Raw genomic sequence first — 18295 nt, forward strand, 5'->3', positions numbered from 1 at the left:
CAGAGGATTTCCCACCACGGACCCTTTAAAAGACCACCAGTTGTTCGCATGTGTACCTAGGGACACCCTGTTTAGCTGAGCAGTGGCTCTAGCACAGCACTTTGGGCCTTCGCAGCGGCTGGCCGCATCTTTGCCACGCTGGCGCCAGTAGGCCTCCTGTGGCCTAAGAAGGAAAATAAGTGCGGCGGGTCACAGATCAGACCCACAACTGGCCAAATGGAACAGTACCCTCGCCTCTAAACCCCTCCCCCCAAGGGGCTTCATCTTCTTATGGTGTGACGCGAGGAATGCCCTTAGGAAGTTCTTGTCCAGGATATTCGAGGCAGGTTCCCATGTATTCTCCTCTGAGCCATACTCCTCCCAAGACAACAGGTATTCCCATCTTTTGTTTCGCCGTCGAAAATCCAGTACTTCTTTCACCTGGTAAACCTGTCTCTCTTCAGTAGAGACATCTTAGGGTTTTGGCACCTTCCAGGATGGTCATGTGAGGACTAAGGGCTTAAGGAGGGAGATGTGAAAAACGTTGTGGATTCCTAGAGAGGTGGGTAGACACGGTTGGTAGGTCATGGGCCCTACCTGACATGGAAGGCATTTGGAGTCGGATATGGTGGTGCTCAACCATACCTTGTCCCCGATCTAAATTGTGGAGCGGGTCATCGATGTGAATCCCTCGTTGTCTTGTCCCTTTGCGCAGCCTTCCAGAGCATCTCCCCAATGTGAATCCAGGAGACCTGAAGCTCTTGCGTGGTTTAATTGGGCTGCTGGAGAGGGCATGGATAATGGTAGCAGCAGCGGAGGGGAGGGCTTTCTCCCATACACAATCTGGAAGGGCAAGGTTCCTGTGGCAGTGCTAACGTGAAAGGAGGGTGGCCCAATTATCTTGTTGATCATTGGCGTAGGCTCTGATTGACCATTGGCTTGAGGGTGGTAGGCGGTGGTATAATCCAATGTGATGTTTATTTATTTTATTTTTTTATTTAAAAGCTTTTATATACCGAAGTTTAGCTAGAGGCCTTCACTCCAGTTTACAGGTAAAACAACATGTTACAATTTGGGAAAACTGTTAGAACAACACCATATAAATTATGGAACAATACAATATAAATATAACAACACTGATAGAACGACATAATATAAATTATGAAACAACAAGCTATGGAACAGCTAATATAATGTAAACAACCAAAATTAAACAGTGTACTAGTCTTGAAATTAATATAGCACCTAGAACGCCAAACAACTTATGTAAGACCCTCTATTCACGGGCAGACATTTTGTGTGTACAACTCGTTTCTCATAGGGGTCACTATTACTTTAATCATAGTCATCCATAAACTCAATTTTTTGTTTTTCAAAGTTTTTTTCAAAATTTCCCAATCAAGATAAAAACGGGTACTTATCCGCACTGAAAAGATCCCAGGTAACCCGACATGGCCATGTTTCTGACCGCTGTCCTGCTTCAGGGGAAAAGGAAGGAAACCAATTCAGGTAATGGTAGCAAATATCTTCTTCTTGCGGCATATTTACTCCGTGCCGATCCTTTTTATCAAAGCGAGCTGCATTTCAACCCGCTGTGTTTCAACCATGGTGACAACCGGAAACTATTTATACTATACCAGCGCTTAGTACCTCCTCTTCCGGTGATGGGTAGTAGTTCCCTATCACGTCCTCACTTCAAAGCGCTGTGGATCTCACAAGTCTCTCTGCATGTGATCAAACAACAAATTCAATGACTCTGAACCCACAATCCAAAGTATTATATACAAACGGAGCGAATATTTCCTGCACAACACTTGAATCAACGCGAAACTCTCTCCATCTCGTCCACTCTGATTTCAGCGCCATGCGTCCCTTCAAAAGTAGTTCTCCATCACGTCCTCTCCAGATACGTGCTAATGAATCCCGCGAAAACTACGTTCTCTATCACGTCCTCTCGCGGCAGTCCATGCTGTTCGTTGAAAAACTGAATAATTGTTCATCAATCACGAAAGGTTATTGCAAAAATGAATAGTAGTCCATCAATCATCCATCGAGAACAGTTAAGCTGGTATCCATTCCTGATATAACAATTTTACTGATAACCCTTAATAAAAATAGGAATCGCAGATCTTAAAGTAATCACAGATCTTCAAATAATCAAATGAGAGAATACCAATTAATTCTCTCATTTAATCCATTAGGGTCCACAGTATTAAGGTAAAAAATCCAAAAATGTTCCCGTCGGTTTAATAAAAACTGTATATCTCCTCCTCTGGGGTTTGGATCCACTTGTTCTAAAATGGACCACCGCAAATCAGTGAATTGATGATGTTCATTCACACAATGTTGCACTAAAGGGGCCACAAGTTTTGATGTCTTAATGCAGCTCCTATGCTTGATAAGCCGTGTGCGGATTTTTCTCTTCGTGCGGCCAACATAAACCAGGCTGCAAGGACATTGTATTACGTAAATAGGAGAGATATATTCTTTGTCTGGACAGCAACATGGGATGCGTTACAACTGTTTTTGGGTTGGCTAAATTCTCAAGACTCCCATCTTCAATTTACAGCTCATTGTGATCAACATTCAGTGGCATTTTTGGACATATTGATAAAGAAACAGGGAGATTCTTTCATAACTTCCCTATACAGGAAGCCTACTGATCGGAATCATTACTTAAGGTATTCCAGTTTTCATCCTCACAGGTTAAAGAATGGACTCCCTATATCTCAATTTCTTAGACTTGTTCTTGTTACTGTGGTTTGAGTTCTCTCTACTTTACACACATTGTTAAATGTAAACCGGTTTGATGTGATTCCTGTCATGAAAGCCGGTATAGCAAAATAATAAATAAAATAAAATAAAATAAATAAAATGGAAGAACTATGGCCCACAAGAAAATCCATGGGAGCCAGTCTGCAACATCATGGATCCTAACCTATTGAGAGACTTCTATTGTCAGTATCCCAAGAAACTCAGACTATCAGGGAGGTGGCTTAAGGGGAGGGTACTGTTGTGTTTGGTGATCTGGGGACTGCTCAAGCAAACCGTCACACTTACCCTCATAGCCAGGCCTTCCCCATCGCCTCCTGATGCAGTGTAACTCCCCCTGGTCTTCTTGCAGCAGGCCACTGTGCTCTGATGCAGTGAGATGCAGCTGATGCTCCATCTGGCAGGACGCCAGCTGCGCTCGCTCTCCATAAGGCACATGTGTGACTGACATAACCCTATTTAAAGAACCCACAGCAAGAAAAGCCTGGAGTTGCCTCCTTATGACAACACTCACACAGGCCTATAAAAGGCCCTCCTCCAATGCCTCAGCAACAGGTCCACCTATTCTGAAGTAGCACGGGCTGCTACAGCGTTTTGTCTTTGTTCCAGAGCCTTGTCTTCAGTTTTTCAGTTCCAGCATCCTTGTCTTCGGATTTTCAGTTCTTCAGTGACCCCTTCATTGCCTGCCTGTTTTTCTCCTTACCTTCCTGTCCTGTCTATCCATCCCTTCATTCCTTTTGGACGGATATCTGGTTTGACCTCGGCCTGATCTCAGACACACTTGACCTCTGCCTACCACCGGATTCACCTGTCCTCCATCTAGTCCAACCCAGCTGCCCTAAGACAAATTTCTCCGCCATCAGAAGAGGCCCCACCTAAGACCTGCTGGCCCCAGCACCCAAAGGCTCAATTTGAAGGGAACGTGGTCTGGTAAAGGCAAAGCTCCAGCTGGGCCTCTGCTTCATCCGGGTCCACCTGCTGATGGTAGGGCCCGGCAGGGCTCCTCCCTGCAGGTTGTATCACCCCTACCTCAGCCCAGTGATCTACAAATGCAACAAAAATGGATGCTACTAGATGTGCTGCAGTGTTTTGTGAGAGCTGCAAAGCCTGCAGCTTATACGTAGGAAGTCCTGCATATAAAGAGTTGCAGTAATCTATGGGGGTCATAATGCCTGCCTGGACAACTGTTCTAAAATCTGCGATAGGTAGTAAATATTTCAATGTACGGATCATTCTCAACATAAAAAATGCAGCCTTTATATCAGCACTCGATTGTGGTTTTATTTAAGCAAAAAGCAAAATTAACTAAAAAGCCAAGATCTTTAATGACATTAGTAAAGACAAGGAACTCCATCTATAGGAAGACCAAGCAAACACTTTGGTTTTAGCAAGATTTAAACATAAGCCATTTTGTCCTAACCAATAACAGCTGATATACACCGCAGTACTGAATCAATCACAACTGACAAAGATGAATTAACAGTAAAAAAAAATCATCTGTATTTTGTCAACATATATTTTAAATTTGTCCACAAAAGAGGACAAAGCAGGACACAAAGGTAGCTTGTAAAGGCTGAATAACATCGAGGAAAGGGCTGATCTCTGCGAAGCACCTTTAAGGATGGATTTCCAAGATGAACGAAGCAGACATACCTTCTAGAACTTTCTCATTGTTTTGGCCTTCGCCACCTCCAACGGGATTCAATTACATCACCATTTCTCCACTCCCTACGCCAGTGCTGCCATTGCCACTTCTCAAACTCCCCCCCCCACCCCAGTGATCATCCCTCCGTACCCCTTTTCATCACTGCTTCTCATCTACGTTCCCCCATTGCCACCAGCCATCTATGCCTTCTCCTGGTACCAACAATCTCTCTCCTTCTCCCCCTCATCTAGATGTCTTAACTTTCCGTGGTTCAGTTAAATAACTTTAATCTCAGAGGCCACACTTTTGTAAGGACATTGAAATGAAGGAATCAGTTCAGAGAAGGGCTACAAAAATGGTACAGGTAACACAATTCCTACACAGAAAAACTTAAGAAAATCAAAATGAACCACAGGATGAGAGAAAGGAAAGGAATAATATTATTAAAAGAACCTTTCAAATATTTTGCAGACTTCAATAAAGTATAAGAAGATGCAATTTTCCATACAATAGAAAAATAAATTCAAGGACAAGGAGTCATATTATTAAATTGGAAGAAGGAAGACTCAGAAGAAACACGAGGAAATACTTCATGGAAAGTTTGGTAGCTGGCTGGTAGAGTCTACCAGAAAAGCTGCTGATTTTTTACCATGGGAGAAATCTGCCATATAAAATTGCGCCATGAAACAGAGTCTACGTGCATGAAGGCAGCCTCCCTATGCCAAGCCTCCATCACCTTAAAGGACCTGAGGTCCAAAATTCACCCCCCCCCCCCTTCAAAGTGGCTAAGTCCCCCCCCCCCCCCCCCAGGGAGCATAGACCCTAAATTGTAAAAAAAAAAAAGCATAGCCCTTAGAATCATAAAACAATGATTCTCTCCCCTTTCCAAACTTCTTCCTTTCACAAGCCACCTCCCAAGGTAACCTCCTCCACACCCCCATGAGTTACTTCCCACCCTCCTGGTCCCTCCCTTACATTAAATCATAATCCTGCTAAGTCTAGGGTCCCCTCTCCCCTCTCCCCTTACCCTGAAAATAGGGGCTAGTGATCTCGGACCTCCCCTGCTCCTCCCATACTTTAGAATCACTGGCGGTGCCGTGGGGCCCAGAGCACCTCTTAGTCCCAGGATAGGTCGATGACATTTTCTAAATAGCACCAACTAACTATCCTTTGCCCCGAAGCACCCCTTAGCTGATTGGGACCAGAGCTACGGGAGTTCTTAGACCACACTGGACCACCAATGATTCTTTTTAAGTTAAGGGGGGGGGGGGGGGGGACTAGATCACCAGGGCTTATTTTCAGGGTAGGAGAGAAGGGGAGATTGGACCTTAGACTTGCTTAGGATTTGATATAAGTTGTTGGGGGAGGGGTGCAGTTCATGGGGGTGAGGGTGTCTTTTGATAGCCGGAGGGGGAATCTTTTCTGAAGGGGAGGGGTTTGGGTGGGGGGTCAGGGCATTGCCACATAATGTCAAATCTTTTTTTCTTTTTTATTGCGAGGCCACTTTGACAGGCAGCCCCAGGGTGGTTGGGGGTCTACCAAGACCCCAGGGGATCAATTAGAAATTTGGTGCATGCGTAGTTATTTTAAGGCCTGTATCTTTAATGGGCCTCCTGGGGACATCAGGATGCGCTTTAGCATCTCCATGTCCCCGGAATAAAACTACTCCTCCTTGAAATATGCTCAAATAATGGGACTGATATTTTTTTTTTAAAGTCAGCCGCATTATTTTATTTACATTGAATTACCTATGCATTAGTTGTTTTCTATGTATTAGGCAATTTGATGTATGCAAATGCATACAAAGCAGTTAATTTCCATATGGGGTGGAATTTTGTTTAGAAAACATGCAGTACCACCACAATATGGAGTTACTGCGCAATAAACAGCATTTAACGCACGTTATTGTGGTTTAGTAAACGTAGGCTAAGTTTATACCTGAGTCAATAGAGGGTGAAGTAACTTGTTCAAGGTCACAAGGAGTATCAGTGAGATTTGAATTCTGCTTCCCTGGTCCACAGCCCACTATTCTAACCACAAGGCTATTCCTCCACTCCTGAGTACTTCTCAACTAAGTGTACAGCCCCTCGAACTGCAGGAAGAAACCAAGAGTTGGGAGTCAGGTGGAAGAATAAGAGGGAAGCAAGCAAAGAAGGGGAGCAATTGGGATATTGAGCAATGGAACAAAATTATATAAAACTAGGGAGTGGGAGATGGGGAAATTGAGCAAAGAAGGGGTGGTATGATGGGTGGTGGAAGGAAATTGAACAAAGAGGAAAGGAATGAAGAAAAGGAGAATAGAGGGTGACGTAAGAATGACTAAGGAATATGAAGAGGGCAGAAGCAAAAATGGAGAGAGTGGACAAAAGAAAAATAGAGGGAGCAAAGCAAAGTGGGATGAAGCAGGCAGAGAGAAAGAAGGAAGAAAGATAACGGGATACTGAGGTAAACAGAAGAAAGGAAGTTATCAAGGTAAAGAGGAGAGAGAAGGAAGGAGGAGATTGAGTGAAGAAGAAAGAAGATGAAAAAAGATGAACTGGGCAGTGGGGGAAGGGCAAAAGTAGAGGGAGCAGATTGAGCTGTGAAGAAAGATGGTGGGACAGACTGAGATGAGAGAGAGAGAGAAGGGAGAAGAGAAGGTGCAAATATGGTTTACCGAGTCCCAGTGCTGCCAGTGCATAGGGGAGGAAAGAGGAGGCAGTCAGGCCTAACATTGCAAATCCTGCCAGACATCAACAAGAGCAGATGACTTCAGAACTTTAAAGTGCTATGCACTCCTACATTTTTGGACCCCTCCGTTTCCTTCCAGCTCAGTCAGAATTAGGACTGGGAGCTGGTGCCATGAGCCTTCATTTGAAATGACCTGGGGATTTCCCCCCCCTTTTTTTAATATCCCCCTCCTCCCCCCAACTACCTCGTCTGGTCATTGCAGCAAAGATCCTGTACCAGGAGTGATGCATCAGAGCTCCTTCCAAAACCCTTCAAACATGGGCCCTGAATGCGGCCGCTAGGTGTCACCCCTAAGCAATTACCAGGACTCCCTCCCACCTCCTCAGGCATTGTAAATGCTGCCTCAGCATCCCCACACCCAGCCAACCCAGAAAGCAGATCACTGGGAACCAGCAGCGTCGCCCATTGCTTTTTAACAATTGTTTCTGCTTTCATCCTTTTCTCACAACTGTTGGCTCCCAGAAAGTCAGTCCTTAACTATTTAAGATGTATTGATTACATACATTATTGGATAAATCAGAATTGTGCTAGCACATATTTCAAATGACTATCGGCATAACAGCACCCCTATTCATTCAAATCCATGAAGGGGGTGACTCTGCTGAGAAAGTTTGTTTTGTTTTTTTTTACTTCAGCATTGAATTAAAGTCAGAAAGAAATAGAATTATAATAATTGAATTGGTTCTGGCTGCAGACAGTGATTGTAAAAAATGCACTGGACTGTGTTCCTGCTTCTTCTAAACTGATTCATAATCCTGATGTTTCCATGTCTTTCAAGCTCTGACACGCGGATACTGCAATAGACAGGGTGTCTCACTGCTGTATTACTTTACCTTTCGTGATCAAACTGTGTAAGCCATAATGTGGTTTAACATTTGGACAGCATTTCAGTAAAACTTGTGCTTTGAGGCTAAAATGGTTTTCTCTATAATATTTTTACAACCATGTGTGCTTTAACAACAAACATTAATGTTCCTGGAATGTGGGAGTTGCTTGTGTGTGAATGAATGGATTCCCATCAACAATTTAGCGTGAAACCTTTCTCACATTGAATTCTAAAGGGTCTATGTAGTACATTGCATTAGCCCTAATGCAGTCCTTACACAAGTTAAGTGCCTGTGTTAGTTAACACACACCCTGCATTAGTCTGAGTTACTGTTAATGTGGACCTACAAGAAAATAATATTTAAATGAGCTACTAAGCAGGCTAAGCATCTCAGGAATATTTAAAATGGGTTAGTGTAAATTGTGTAAAGTTAACATGATTTGCATTAACACTAAAAATTAATTACACCTCTAGAAGTGCAGCTAAATGTAGCATTAGCTTCATATGGCTTATACAATCCCACAGGGAGGCTTCCATTCCCTCCCCCTCCCCAAACACCAACACATGGGGCCTCTGGACCCCAGATTCCCACACCCACCTGTCAAAACAAGGCACCGATGGGCCCCTTAGACAAAAACTACTCCTCCATCAAGGCCCTCTGGCAGGAACATATCTCCTACAGAAACATCCCTAAAGTCAAGACTTACCCTGAAAAGAACCCCACTAAGTCAAGCCTCAATGGACAGAATACCCCATGCTGAAAACCCCCTCCTGCAGAAACAACCCTGATTTAATCCCCAACTCTTAAAGAGAAAACCCCTCCTGAGTGTTAGGGGGCTTCACTCAATGGTCTTCTGTTTGAAGGTGCTTGAATCAGGAGAAGGGTTTCTGTCAAGGGTTGCTCACAGAGGGTATGTTCTGTCAGGGAGTATGCCATATGGAAGCAGTTTATCATGGGGTTCAGGGTCAATTGGCCCATTGTTTTTGTCTGGAAGATGCATGTGGGGATTGGTGCAACTTTCCTGCTTGCATGCTCGGTGGACCTTTTGCCAAGTCTAACCACTGAGTGCTACTTCAGCTGTCTTGTAGTTTAACTTCACTTGACCCTGTAGTCTCATGGGAGCTGCCAGCTCCACATAGTTCAAACTGTGAGATAGCTAAAGCAACATATGGTAGTTATACCATGGCCAAAGGACCCTTGTGCAGATAAAGCAGTTAGACAGGAACATTGATTGAAGGTCCCATGCATTGGCATTGGAGGTGAGGTGAGGGATAATGGATGCTAATAAAAAAGTGTAACGACATCTCTCATAGGTGTGGCTGCTTTTGCATTAACAGTGGCATTAACTATCTAATGCAATAACCTGCATTTCACATTCAATGTACTAAAGGCTTTAATCCCTTTAATACATTGGGCATTAACCCTGACATTAATGCCCATGGTAAAATTAACACACGGGGACTGTTTCAGTGGCCATGTTGTGAACTGCTATGTGGAGGATGTGGGTTTGATGCCCAGCCCAGGACTCTGCTGCCTAGGCCAGCTGGGGATGCTGTGGAGACAGTGCTCACAGTCCTTGGAAGGAGGGAGCCCCAGCCATCACACAACAGCAGCATCTAGTGGCTGGATTTAGGACTCATGTTTGCAGAGGTTTGCAAGAAGTCTTGATGTGTTGCCCTCAGCTGATGAATACTGCTGCAATGACTTAGCACAGTGAGTTGAGAGAAGATATAAAATATGGAAAAAAAATCTCCAAGCACTTGCATATGACAGTTTGTGAATCCCAGCTTCAATTCCAATTGAACTGGAAGCCCACAGAAGCAAGAAGAACATGTTAGACCAAACATACCCAAGATCAGTAGATTAACAGCCAGTTTTAATGAGGCTTAGTACATAGCCCTCTAAATGTGCTGCTTAAGTAATCCTGAGCTTTCTGATAAGGATGCTCAAGGTTTGGGAAATGACTAAATGAGCCCCCTTTCATTTTAGTGTATTTTTCCTGTTCTTGGACTCATAAAATCAGCAAAGTCTTCTTTGAATTTAACACTAATAGGCATTATAAGAAGGAATAAAAAAAATCAAATGCTACTTTAATGGAAGGCTAATTAAACATCTCATATCAGCACAAAGATGTGAAAAAATATTTATTTACATTTTCTTAATTCTGAAGTTGTATTATTAAAACTTTGCAATTTTTTGGAAATCTAGACCTAAGGTATATTTTCAATTATCTTTATTTTTAAGTATACTTAAAATATCTATATTTCATATTTTCCTTCCTTTATTTTTCTCTATTTTTAGTCAAATGATCATATTAACCCATCCAAAAATTGTACCTTTTTGTTCTGATGGAAGAATTTGCACATAAGTAGCCACCCACGTAGATTGGCCTTATATGGAGTACAGGCTGTAGAGGAATACCCCCTTTGGACCACCCCTTTGGCGAAAACAAATCACTGCTGCATTATGTTCGAACTAGGTATCCAAACCTCCACGCAGAAAAAAATCTGACTTTTTACAAATAAATTGCACAATCAAGTTAAATTCTTACCGTTATGCATTAGAACAAGTTTCAGGCTATTTTGATTCGCCTGGTTTATAAAGCGGAAGAAAATGCAAAGGATTGCAGTCCAGTGCAGCAGTGGATGACTCAAACTCTCCCAGCCTGCTCTGCCTCCCCACCCCCTACGCCCCTTGATAGATGTCTATTAAAAGCTGCTGACGTCAAAAAGGACGGCCATCTTTGATGAGGGCAGAGCTCTTTTCCATTGAAGACGAAGACTCGAGGAGGTCTGCCACGGCTGTTTTTGCCTCTCTACAGCAACAGCCTTAAAAAATAGTCTGTTGCCTTAAACAGTCTACTTTCCACAGCAGCCTCAACTGAATTGAACTCCACAGAAACCAAGGTAAGCGGCGCATAATTTCTTTACAGTCGGCTGGAAGAAATACTGCATTTATGGGGAGGCAGTGGTGCAGACTGGAACCACCTGATCAGGTCTGCATGTTCAGCCGGAATTTTAAACAATTCTTTTTCTATTTTGACCTAATTCATTTGCCATAATGCATGGTTTTGCGTTTTGGAATAGGAAAATAATGGTGTTAATGGTGAAATAGAATGAATTAGTTTTGATTCGTGGACGGGAGAAGGGTTGCCTTGGTTTTCTTTTCTGTAGAGCAGCATAGTTTGATTTATGATGAGATGTATGCAGTGTGGAGCCTGAGCAGGCTCTGGTGGGCGGTTTCAGGAAAAGCAGCACCTTGGACAGCGCTGGACTGCAGAGCTGGTGCGGAGAGCGCGAGCTTGTGTCTGTCTCTGGTGGAGGTGGCGTTCTGCGCTGTATGTCACCCGCTCGAACCAGTGGCTCCCCAAGATCACTCTAGTGCATTCTTTAATATCTTTTACATGCATTATGCTTTTAATGTTTAGCAGAGCAGCGTGAATAGATTGTGCACTTTCTCGTCTGAATTAAAACACACCTGAATCTGCCTCGAAGTCAGGTTCCAGCAAACATGTTCTACATGTATATGTGTCTGTGATGAATGAATACACAGCTGACATCACAGTTCCCGTGGAAATACTTAATGCAGACTTTTTTTTCTTTCGGATTCCCATCCATACGTTTATATGCATGCCCAAAGCCTATTCATTTATTGCAGATACAGCCTCGATCGATCTAGGTTAGGCGAGGTATTTTGCTAACTGTGCAGTTTTTGCAAACCAAAGAAAAACATGAGCGTCAGTCAGTTGTGCAGGGCGAATTTATGACGAAGAAGAGATTTTAAAATGTTGAAACTTCACAAAGATACAATCCTTTCGCACGTCCAGACAGCTCTCTGCGTAGTTGCGTCAAACCAAAGGCAGCAGAGGTGCCAGATTTACGTGCCTGGGCATTAGTAATTACTGCTGGTTTTGTTCGCAGCTAGTGGGAGAAAGAGGGAGGGAGGGGGGGGGGGGGTGGAGGGAACTGCTCTGCAGTGGAGCTCAAGGGGGGAGGGGGGCTCGTTTCCATCCATGTTTAAGAAGGCATATTTCAACGGTTCTCTTGGGATATAGGAGAACCTGGAAAATGAACACTCTTTGTGGTTGTAAATAAGTGCTGAACTGTCGTAAGGTTGCTGGCCACTTTCAAACCGAGAAGATGGCCGAGCCCGTCAGAGTAAAATATGGGTCTGTCGGCTGTCACCGGGGTCTCCTTAAAAATGCTGCTAGTGAAAGTGCGGCTGCGAAAGAGGAGAGGAAATTGATGGAACGCAAGGACTTAGGTCTTGCAGCTGGTCACGCCCAGCTAGTGTGTTGCCAGACTCCGTGGGAGTTGCAGTACCACCTTAAAGAGCACTTTGGCACGTAGACTGATCTGGGCTCGTGAAAGGTTAACAGTGCAGAGACTGAAGATTCCCCTTCGACGTCCCGATCTGTTATTTTGAATCCCAATGTAAAGAGATCTGAAACTGTCTAAAACAGGATGCCTTCCTTCTCCTGTGATAGTTTCCCCATTTTGGTGAAATTGGAGATATTCTGTAGATTATTGCCGGAAGACGTTGCATTTTAGGCAGCCAAGTTTATTCATATTTTTGCCTTTCCAAGAATACTTGCCAGATGGAAAAACAAAATGCTGAAATCATGCATTAATGCATTTCTGCATTGTCATGAAAATCTAAAGGTAAGAAAAAAGATTTACATGTGAGCACTGGAGAAATTCATCACTCTAGAGAGGCACAGCTTCTGCAACCTAGACACAGGGACATTCTTAAAGTGAAAATTAGTAGATTGCAAATGCAATCGCTTTCTATTTCCCGATGGACTGTGGTCTACAGAGGATGACTGGGTTTAATCACTTCCACTAGAAAGCTTCCTACAGTATTCAAGCCATACCGTGCAAAAAGAGCATCTTATACTCCTAGGGGAATCTATGCCAACAAGTTAAGGATTCTGTGAACAATATGATTAAATTTTGCAAGATTTTCAAAACTTATTTGTCAAAGTCATATAATACAATTACTGTCTTTGAATAATTATTTGGTTAAACAGCAATACAGAAAAATGTTTTTACTCAAAGTTGCCAAATTTTGAAGTTATGGGTGCAGAATTACCTCAGGAATATTGTAATAGTACATCATAACCAGAGCTCACAGTGTTCAGGGATTTAATTTGGCAATATAGGGAGCCTGAGAGGAGCTTCAAACTGCAATCAGTGCTGACTTCCTGCGTCTGCCAAAACTTGCAGCAAAACAGTGGAGTCCATGGTCGATGCTACAAATGCCAGAAGTTGCAAAAAATTAATTCTGCCCACATCTCCTCTGGGGCTCTGTGAATCACCAAATTAAAATTCCTGAAAACCAGAAGCCCTAATCATATGGCAGTAGATCAATTTTCCCATCCCACCCACTTCCACACACACCCAATACCAGTTTATGCTCCCTCTTTGCACCAGTTCTTCCCTACTACACAATCTCCCCCTCTCTCTTCCCTCATAACATCCTCACTGCACATTCTTTCTCCCTCTTTCTCCACCTTCAGTTTGTCCCACATCCACATGCGGTTTCTCTTTTTGCCCCAACTTATTCTGCACACTCTGTGCCCAAGCTAGTCTCCCTGTTCTGCCACACACTCTTTCTCCCTGTCATCAGCTGCCCCATGCAACCAGCCAGTCTCCATATGCTCCCACCCCATCCAGTCTTCTGCTGCTTGCCTGTCAACCAGAACCTACATGCCTAGTCAGTCTTCAGCTACCCCCCTCCCCATCCAGTCTCCAGCAGACCATATCCCTCCACAGCCAGTCTTCCCACTCTGTCATTTTTCTCACACTTTCCCTCACTTTGTTCCAACATTCACTCACTATTGATACTGCCTCCAAAACAGCTGTTACAGTAGAGGCATTGCACAGCTGTCAATGAGTGTGAACAGCATTGGTGCCCCAAATCTCATGCTGTTCCTTTTAGACCATAAGACTGAGAACTGTCCTGGAATATGGGCACCGTAGAGCTCAAACTCACATAGAGACATATAGTGCCAGAAGGCAACAGCTGCTATGGGGACAGCACTGGCAGTAAGTGAACACTGGAACAAGATGAGAGTGGGGTGTGGAGAGATTGACAGACTGACAGGGATGGATTGGGGAGGTGGCAGCAGCAGGAGAGAGTGGTATATGAGTAAGGACCCTTTTCCACTGCTCTGTTTTGTTGATCCTTGTGGCCACCCAAATTCTGCACAAGAACTCAAACTTCTGCATGGCTGGGCAATTCTGCATCAATTCTGCATTGCGCAATGGTGCAGAATTCCCCCAGGAGTAATCTTACTGCAAAGGTGATAACTCAGTTTTCAATGATATTTAAAGGGGAAATGATAGCTGTTTCAAAAATCTTTGAATTTCAAGAAATAATTGAAAATTTGCTAGCTTACTGTGATGACTGTAATTGGGTTTCTCTACAGGGTTATTTATTCTGTAGAGAGACAGCATCTGAATAGCATCTGGCACATTGTAAAGTACTGTAGGAAAATAGTTTCTGTAGGTGTATTTTATTTTACTTGATAAGCATTGTAATATGGAGAAAAAGGTTGACACACCAACCAGTCAACATAGCCAGCAGTACTGAGCCTAAACAAACAAAAATTATATAGCATGACTGTTCCAGAAAACAGAGAAAGAGAGAGAGGTGAAGATTGGAAAACAAAATAAACCGGACTGCTGTTGATCCCCCCACAGAGACTACATGCTAGAAGAATATCTCACTTTGGTCACACTAGCAAAATAAAAATAGACCCTTACCAAATATAGTATAAGTGACCACAAATTAGACAACTGCAGACACAAATGGAAATAGAAACCCCCAAGGAACCTGAGTGCGCATGCAGTGCAACACTGGAGAAATAGAAACAGAAATGTATTTCCTCCTGTACTGTGAAAAATACAAAGATATGAGAAGCACATTTCCCAAAGATGACAAGACTTCAAATTAAAGAATGAGCAGGAAAATCTCTGTATAATCCTAAGGGAAAACAAAAGCAACAGCAGATACTGCAGCAACACATGCTGCATCCATCCACCAGGCCAAAAATACAATTTGACCTTTGACAATACTGTTCAGCATCACCACCACTCTATATCTGTCCCTGTTATTTCTCCTCTGTACTTTGCAGTTCTTTTCTTTTACAATTCAACATACTCCTTTGACGTTGCATGTGCACATTTGCATGCCAATGGAGTTTTTTGAATCTTGAGAGGAAGACAGAGAGTCAGTGTGCATGTATGTGTGTGTGTGTATGGATGAGGGGCTGAGAAGACAGTAGATTTAAGGAGGTAAGCGTTACTGCTCCTTAGAAGAAGGAACACAAAATGTATAGGATTATAGGCAACACCAAGACTTTTCCAGTTATCTTTAAAGAGAAACTGATTGCAAAATAGACTTATAATTTAAAAAATGAGAACATGCAAATATTGAAAATTAGGAGACAGGTTTGTATCCCCTAAAGTCAAGAGTTTAATCTCTGTCAATGTAAAGATATATAGATGACTGAAGGTAGCAAGATACAGTAGCAAGCAGAAAGTAGGAGACGATGCAAACAAATCTAAAGACTAATTTTTAGAATCTAAAAATGTACCATTTTTAAAGTTATCATTTTCTCCCTAAAGTGCAAATGATAAGTCCATCTCTTCTGTATAGATCCATCCTTGTGAGCCAAGAAATCAGTGCTACAGAGAGGACTAATAGTTGGTATAATAAATACATTTAGCAACATTAATTTATGTGCCTCATTGTTAACCATTGTGACTGCTCCCAGCTTAACAACGGTATATAAAAGACTTTAGCCTTAGAAAAAGTATCGGGACTGGAAATCAGTAAAGTTAGCCAACCAGCTCCACTCTTTGCTGACTAAAGATACAGCTTGAAAGCAAACTGCAGATGTTACCCTTATGACCCGGCTTTTCAAAAAAAGCTTGAAGGCAATATGCCAAGGAGAGGCAGGCAACATTTTTCTTTGTTTTCCCAATTGCTTTGACTGCTTAGGTCTGCAACATTTTACATTTTTAATGACCAAATGAAAGGCAGAACAGAGCGATGGGAAATGAGCGATAAAACTCTCTTCTAAAGTGCTGTGTTTAGTGATTAGACACATCATCCAAACAGGTGACAGATACAATACCCTCTGCCCATTTAGTAAGCCTGGATCATTTCAATTTTAAAATATATATATGTTTGAAAAAAAAACTATATCCTGTTGTTATAATCATAATTAAAGCAAAAGAAAGAGCCTCAATGTGGATCTTAACAACCAATATCTTTGTCAGACATAGACATAAAACTATTTCCTCAAACTCTTATGTGCACCTTTTCCTGACGTGGTTAAGAACGATGAAATGGGATTTGTCCTAACATGTTGGACTTTTGGTAATGTTAGAAAGGTTTTGAATGCCTTGCCTGTTCTGGGTTTCAAGAAAATACCTACAATGCTCCTGTCACTTGATGCTGAAAAAGCATTTGACAGAGTAGACCCGAGTTTCCTTAGATTCTTAGAAGGGCAGAAATGTGGCTGAATTTACAGCTAGGATCAGGAACAATGGAGTTTATTCTGTTCTTCCAGGTTTAAAAGGGTCCACACAAGGTTGCCCCTTGTGACCTCGTTGCTGTTGTTTGCTTTGGACTTGGAAGCACTATCTGTGCATGTTCGGAATAATCATGGCATCTAAGGGTGGAGCCAATTAAAATAAGCTGGCTCTATTAGTTAATGATGTACTGCTACCAGACAAAATCCATTATTTCTATGCCCAGCCTAATGAGGGAGTTGGATGAATATGATAAGGTCTAGGGTTTCAGGGTTAACTATAGTTAAAATAAAGTATTAAATATAAATTTGGATGAGCAAAGGAATAGAAAACTTTAGACAAAATTTCCACTTAAATGGTTTTCAGATATGCTTAATTATTTGCAGGTTCATATAGCAAATAATATGGAGGGTATATATTCAATTCAGTGTATAAGATTTAAAAAGACTGCTTTTTCAAATAAGATAGAGAAGACATTATAAAAGCAAAACATAATTCCATAAGCATATCATGTATAGTATCATTTACTGTATAATGTCAATTATCCAAGAGTAATTCAAACTGTGAGAAAAGATCTTGAAACCTGATCCAAATAGTATGTTTTATGTTTATGTATGTTTTAAATGTAAATTGCTTAGTGCCTTGGCAGTAGGTGATTAAGAAATCCATAGTCAGAACAACAAGTTTAGAAATGTATGTATCTGCTCCCAAAACTGCATCATATGTTTCAGGCTTAATAGTACCTCATAATGTTAGCAAGGAGTTGCAAACATTTTTTTCTTTTGGCTGGAGCTATAAAATGCCAAGGATTTCTGGAAGAATACTGTAGAAAACTAAATTAAAAGAGAGTGTTGAGATGTGTTATATATTAAAATATTTTATGCATCCCCAGTAAGGCTCTGGGGGAGTGGTTTATATCACCAATGGCAAAACATGGATGCAGTTGGACCAAGCCAACACTCCCTACCCTGAACTTAGAGAAATGATATATTTGCCACAGGAGCCAGTCCATTGGCTGACTTCATGCTGAGTGTCTCAGCTATCATTATAGATACATTTGAAATTCTCTATGATGTCACTACGTTATAATCCACTTTTCCTGCTGGGCATGTCTTCAGTGGTCTTCCAGGAGTGGAAAAAGGCAGATATGTACCACAGTAAACTAACGGATTATCTTAAGTTTGTGGAAAAGTGCAGAATATGTGGAAACTGTATATGCATGTTCTCACTATCAACGTTATAAGAAGAAAACTCCAACCCTTTTTAAATCATTTTTTGACTAAACAATCAACTAAAGATGGGGAAGACAATTTTAAAAGTGATTTCCATGGGTAAAAAGCACATTACTCAGGTGAACTGGCGGAAAATTGCCCACCCTCAATGTGGCTAAAAGATTTGATTTCCACAACAGGATTTACTTTCAGATTAACCGAGCTCTGGATGAGGCTGCATTTCATTTATTTTATTTTGGGAATATATTTGTAACTCTCCTACTTGCTGTGATTGTATTGGATGTATGTTCTACATGTGTCCTGCACTAAACAGAGCTACAAAAAGCAATAAAAATGGTACAATAATTATTCCTGCATTTTCTGTGCAACTGATAGCTGCGATATATTGAATTTGCCCAAACATGCCTGGCTTTAAATATGGTAGCTACTGAACCAGAACTTGTGTTTGATATTTTGGGCTTTACTGCTTGTGTTATGTTCAAATCAGTAATATATTCTTCCCTGTGCAATCTGGTTGTATAATGAATGCAAAAGAAATTCTTCAGTTAATGTTTTTATTTCATGTGT

General features: G+C 42.0%; 1 protein-coding gene across 2 annotated transcripts in view; it reads left to right on the forward strand.

Moving 5' to 3' along the window:
• The first annotated feature begins 10734 nt into the window (after positions 1-10734).
• The window catches only part of SNAP25 (synaptosome associated protein 25), a 165546-nt gene continuing 157985 nt past the window's right edge, over positions 10735-18295 (forward strand). For both annotated transcript variants that reach the window (XM_029593523.1, XM_029593522.1), the window contains exon 1: positions 10735-10859. The gene's annotated coding sequence lies outside the window, so the exon portion shown is untranslated. The remainder of the gene's footprint in view (positions 10860-18295) is intronic.

Source organism: Rhinatrema bivittatum, chromosome 3 (assembly GCF_901001135.1).
Source record: "Rhinatrema bivittatum chromosome 3, aRhiBiv1.1, whole genome shotgun sequence".
Classification (NCBI taxonomy): domain Eukaryota; kingdom Metazoa; phylum Chordata; class Amphibia; order Gymnophiona; family Rhinatrematidae; genus Rhinatrema; species Rhinatrema bivittatum.